Below are 5801 nucleotides of genomic sequence, written 5' to 3' on the forward strand. Positions count from 1 at the left end.
CTGCCAGAAAAATGATCATGTCTTGATTGAATACTTTGCCTTCTCATTTCCTTTTCCAAGCTGAAATGTCAACTATTTTAAGTAAAATCCGAATATTACTCAACCACAAACCAGAAGAGAACCTTGACGCCGCAGCTGTCCCTGAAAAGGCACTTTCCAGTTCCCCACTTGCAGTTCTACTATGAAGAAAACCGAGATGAAACCTTTCCAAATGCTTTGCTGCTTAATGACACAATCACCAGCATGTTATTAAAGCTCAACACTCTGACACTGCAGTCATTATATCTGCAAACACCAAGGCATTATGCCAGGAGAAAACAATCTTTTTATTGAAAGCAAGGACGCCTCACTGTGACAGGTGAATGTTTTACTCCAAGATGAACATAACTATTTTTATGCAGTTTTCATGTTCCATTTACACAATTTGCTGGCTTAAAAGGCTTTAACAGTCAATCAAGAGTTCAAGTATTAAGCTGCATAACAGAAGAAAATTATATTGTGTTATTGAAGTCAGGTAGATAAACAACGCCTCGTGATTGTGATGGTACCATTATGAGCCTCAGGATGAACGGGGAGAGAGAAAACATTCACCTGGTTTCATATTCAAAATACTTGCTGAGATTCATGTAGAAATGGATGAAAGAACAGAGGGGGTTATTGTGTAATACTTTAATATCATAAAGTCAAATTTATTCAAATCAGGAAGAAAGGAAAGTGAGGGTTTATTTCTTGTTGAGGAGCTCTGCCTTTCTGAATTTGTGTTTATTATCCTGACAAGCTACAAAAATAAAAGATATAAATACAGAGACAACACTAAATGTGTATCTCTTCTTTTGCAAGCAAACTGTCACAATATTATGCTTATTAAAAAGCTTTCTGAAACTAATAGCTCAGTAAAACACCAGCCTTAATGGCTTGAGATAAATATCTTGCAACAGAGCTGTTTAAGCCACTGTAAAAACAAACCTCTTAAACAGCAGAAGCACAAACACCAAGCAAACAACAGAGAACCTGTGTTCCCTGAAGTCACTTTGCAATCTTGCACTGACTCCAGGAAGAACTAGATCAAAATAAAAGCTTTCACTACTTTTTTATTTCCATTGGGGCTGAATATTCCTTTCTTTTCCTGCTACACCCAGCCAAAGATGAACTCGTCCTAGAGAAAAAAAGTGATAAAAGTGAGTTGGTACGTTCCCATTAATATAAAATAAAAATCTGTATCAAGTGGGACAAATAAAGACTGTTCAGATTCTTCAGATTGTACTCTCGACCATCGTGGAAGGATTTAGATCAAGAAGAAGGCAAAATCCACCTCCCTTTGCCTTGGCAAAGGGCAGAGCCCTCCCTGTGAGGATGGAGCTGTTCTGGTCCCCAAACATCACTGAAATCTTGAAAATATTTGAGCTCAATGTCAGTAATACTTTAGAATATAACTGGCACTTATTATAATAACATTAAACAAGATCAGTGCGTGTTTTTAATATTATTAATTTGCTTATTTTAGCTTTTTCTTTGGCCTTTAATGGACTGCCTACATACCCTGTCCAGGTATGCCCCATTCTGTGACCTCTGGATCCTGTCAGAGCCTGCAGGAGAACATCAGGTGGAGGAAAATCATCATTTGCAGTCACATGGAATCTAATCTTAATTGCAACATTCCAAGGAGTAAATAGGTAGCATTAAAATTCAAGTAGACTTTTGTTCTCTCAAAAAGACTATTTATAGAGGCAATAAAATGCAGCATTAATTTTCTGGCTTTAGTAATCTAGGGAAAAAAAGAAGATAAAAATGAACCCAGTTTATTCAGACTTGTTGATCCATATCTAAATATGTGCTAGAATTATTCCATTTGCTTCTTGATTAATGAAAAACTCAGATCAATAGGAGACTTGTGCTAGATTTGATGTTGTGCAAAGTCTGCTAATTAGAAAGAAGGTGTTAGAATTGATGGTTTTCACTGAAATAGGGCTTAATAGGAGATTCTCAATTAAAGCTCCTGAGAAATGGGGTAAAATTACAATTAAGGCTAGAGTAAGAGGCGAGGGGGAGGGATTGGTTGGTTGGTGAGGTTTTTTAAGTCACTGGAAGTTATATATAAAGAAAATGCTCTTTCTCTAAAAAGAAATGAGTGGCTGAAAAGGGGACAGGCCCTGTCCATAGATCCAAGGTTAAACAGCACATTGTGTGCCCATAACAGGAAAGCAGCCATTATGGTAAGATGGCAAATCCACCCAGGAAATCATATATAAGCAGAATTTTGGGGGGAGGTTTCTTAAAATAACTTGAAATCTAATAATCTATTAAAGATTTCTCCTCCTTTTTTCTTGACACTTGTTCTCCTTTCTCTTGAAATCAAGCAAATATAAATCCAGAAAGATTTTTTTTTTTTTAAATTCACTGTCCTACACATCCATGGATATATGTGTGTCTTAAACATAGATATATATCCAACATATACATTAATAGCTGTGCACAAACACTTCTGCAATGATCTCAGCTGTGGGAGAAAGCACATGGAACAGTTTCCATGGGAGGAGAGATTTATTAGATTGGAACTTCTTAGCACAGAAATGTCACAGAGGCCAATGGAACCTCGACTGATATAAAGAATATGAACAGCACATAATGGATAATTAATGTCATGTCATAATTCCAGAATTAATCAGGAATTGGGTTTGAAGCCAACGGAAGAAGTGTTTTTCCACACAATGCAGAGTATTTGCACAATAATTGCGGAATAAGTTGTTGAAGCACACTGTGGAATTTCTTCTCCTATTCAATAACATCCACTGGGGTAGAGATTTCTGTTCTGAACCAGAATTGCACTTCTTTTGTTCTCATGAAGAAAAATTTTGTGGGAGTGTTTTCTTGTTACATATGTGGAAATCTAATCCAACATTTTACAGAATAAGACACTAGCAGGAGTGGTCCTACACATTGGGATACACCCTAACATGCCCCCATGTGGAAAACATCCAGCAGCAGCAAAGCAAGCAAAGAAAAAGTGCTGTGAGTGAACATGGCATTTTTTACTTGCCTGGTAGCTTTTCATGGATTAGTATATTCTTTTTCCTAGTAATTCATCCAACTGTGAGGCCAGAAATTCCAATTCCACTTGTAAGCATACACTGTATTATCTTAAATTGTGCAGCAGCTACAATGCCTCTAATTGAAATTGGCTGAATGCAGAGCACCAGTTTTAATTCCCAAGTCATTTTCCAGTAATGAAAGAGCTGCATTCAGGGCACAGAGTGAGAACATGTTTGATGGTTTTGTTAAATTGTGTTACAGCAACCTTTGGGGAGCATCTAATTTATTTATTGTCTGTATGAAATCAACCACTATTTTCCTACGTGAAAAAATAAATTATTATTCATACAAATACCGCCTCAGACCCATCTGTGAATAAGTTTAATTACGTATTTCACATGTTCAGAAAATCTTGCAGATGATTTATGTGCATGTCTTTAATGTCAGGCTGCAGCAAACACTTCCACTGTCCTTCCTGAAAACTAATACATACAAGAGTCTCCATGAAACAAAAGGGTTTTTTCCAAAAAAGCTGGAAGTGCCTAAAATATGGAATGAATTCCATTTGTGATTTGTAACACCTACTACCCAAAACAAACAGCTGAATGGACCTTAAACCTTGGGATCTTCACTTGTATTGATAATGTGTTTTCTCTAGTAAAATAAAATCAGTTCATTTCCTACCTGCTTCATTAAACTGGCTGCAGCTCAACAGGCGACTTCTGAACCTTTCATTTTCCTCAAGCATTTTTGAAATCACTCTCCAGACCTTGTGCCAAACTTTGTACTGAAAGATGAAATGTGAAGCATATAAAGAGTTTGCATTAAAACATCCATAGGGCAGAACTTTAAATTCCCCACAATGACTATGAAGTCCAGATGGGTTTTTTTGTTGAGGACTGGGAGGGAAGAGAAGAAGGGATATATATATATATATATGTATGCATGGGATGTATGGAAGAATCACCTCTATTTAAAAGTCAGAAACAAAACTTCCTCCATGATTTTTCTCATGAGGTCTCCCCTCCTTTCTTGCCTGGAACTCTTGTGCTTATCCAGGACTTGAGAAGTGCCCTTCTAGATAAGCAGAGCTTATGAAAACGTGTGTAGAGCCATTAAGCTCTCTTCAAAGTCATCCAAAATGGGGGGAAAAAATAAGATTGCTTATTTTTCCAGGAACAAAAACTTACCCATGTGGTCCCTCAGCAGCAGCATAACTCAGGCCCCAAACTCAGATTCCAGAATAGCAACAGTGTTGCCCTTTTCCATATCAAATCCATATTAATCTGTTTTATAGATGTTGAAAACCTTTACTTTAGAGGCATAAAGCTCTGTCTGTAGTGGGCATGTTTCAGACTTGTACATTGAAAAGATTAAATTGGAATTGTGGACAAAAGCATTCAGTCAAAGGTGGCCTAACAAACAGAAATGGCTATTGACATGCTGATGTTTGGACTTTTGCTGGACCTTATCTGAGAAACTTGCTTAAATCTAAACACAATTTCCTTTCTTGAGGACATTTATTGCTAAAACATAATATATATTCCTCATTGTTTTTGAAGACTATTCAATGCACCAGGAGAGCCGTATTCCGGGATGTTATTAGCTGTTCCTCTGCAGTTGGTAGCATTTTGCTGTTTTTAAATCAAATATCTATGACATAACTCTGTTCTAGTCTAGCTGATTACTTGTACTTCACACATTACAGAATCTCATAATGAGTAACTGCTTAATAAATGTCCCTCTTAAAATTTCAAGCCTTTGTCGAACTACTGAACAGGAACAGAAACATGTTTGTGAAGCAGAAAGTAATTCTGCATTGCTACAAGGATGGTGTTAATAGCTCAGATTCCTGCCTTCGCTTATTTGCAACCCATGGGATTTCTTTGTTTAAAACATGAGAGGAAGAGGAGCTGCAGAGCTTTCTCCTGCTGGGTTTCACCCAGCAAGGTGTGCTGCACCCTGGCCCCAATCCAGCAAAGCATTTCAGTACAGGCTTTAAGTCAACAGCATACTCTCATTTTTCAAGGTAAGCACACACTTAAGTGCTTTATTGAATAAGAGCCAGAATTTTAAAGCCTCCAGAGAGGGAAGATAATACCTTTTTTTCTTTTCTGTAAGTAAGGTTTTCAGTAACAGGCTACCAATTCCATCTTTTAATCTGCTTCATGCTCTCACACACAGAGAACAAGCAGCCTTCTCAAATGCCAAGGCAGCTAATTGAGCTCCCACACTTCATACCTTTTTCTTCTTTCGTTTAATGACTTTATCAACGTTTCTTGAAGGGATGGGAAAGTCAAAGGTGTCAGTCTTAGCCTCTTGTGGGTCACCTAGAAAGAGTTTAAAAAGCTTTTTTTGAGTATTTACAATACATTCCTAAGGAAGCTGTAGATCACTGGCGCAGGTTGCCCAGAGAAGCTGTGGGGGCCCTGTCCCTGGAAGTGTCCAAGACAGGTTGGATGGAGTTCTGAGCAGCCAGGTCTAGTGGAAGATGTCCCTAGGAAGGAAGTGGAACTGGATGATCTCTAAGGTCCCTCCCAACCCAAACCATTCTATGATTCCAGAGGGATCTTTATTTCTGGTCCCAGCAGATTATAGGATGTCAATCCTTACATCCTGCAGATTGTCCCCTTCTTTACTCCATTATAACCCTGGGGCAAGTGGATGTCTCTCAAATGCCACAAAACAGATTTCAAAATTGCACAGCACCCCCACATTAAGATAACAGGCTTCTGGGAGCTTTTAATTTCCTCTTTTTCCCAGAACTGGAC

The 5801-nt window shown here is 38.0% G+C and overlaps 1 long non-coding RNA gene across 1 annotated transcript; it reads right to left on the bottom strand.

Moving 5' to 3' along the window:
• Positions 1-307: 307 nt before the first annotated feature.
• Positions 308-5419, bottom strand: LOC108445175. The gene is made up of 4 exons (XR_001859930.1): positions 5272-5419; positions 3715-3817; positions 1540-1586; positions 308-1156 (listed from the first exon to the last, which is right to left on the bottom strand). It is a non-coding gene; the product is annotated as an uncharacterized LOC108445175 (long non-coding RNA).
• Between the last annotated feature and the right edge of the window lie 382 nt (positions 5420-5801).

The sequence above is a fragment of the Corvus brachyrhynchos genome, unplaced genomic scaffold (assembly GCF_000691975.1).
Source record: "Corvus brachyrhynchos isolate BGI_N302 unplaced genomic scaffold, ASM69197v1 scaffold21, whole genome shotgun sequence".
NCBI lineage: Eukaryota > Metazoa > Chordata > Aves > Passeriformes > Corvidae > Corvus > Corvus brachyrhynchos.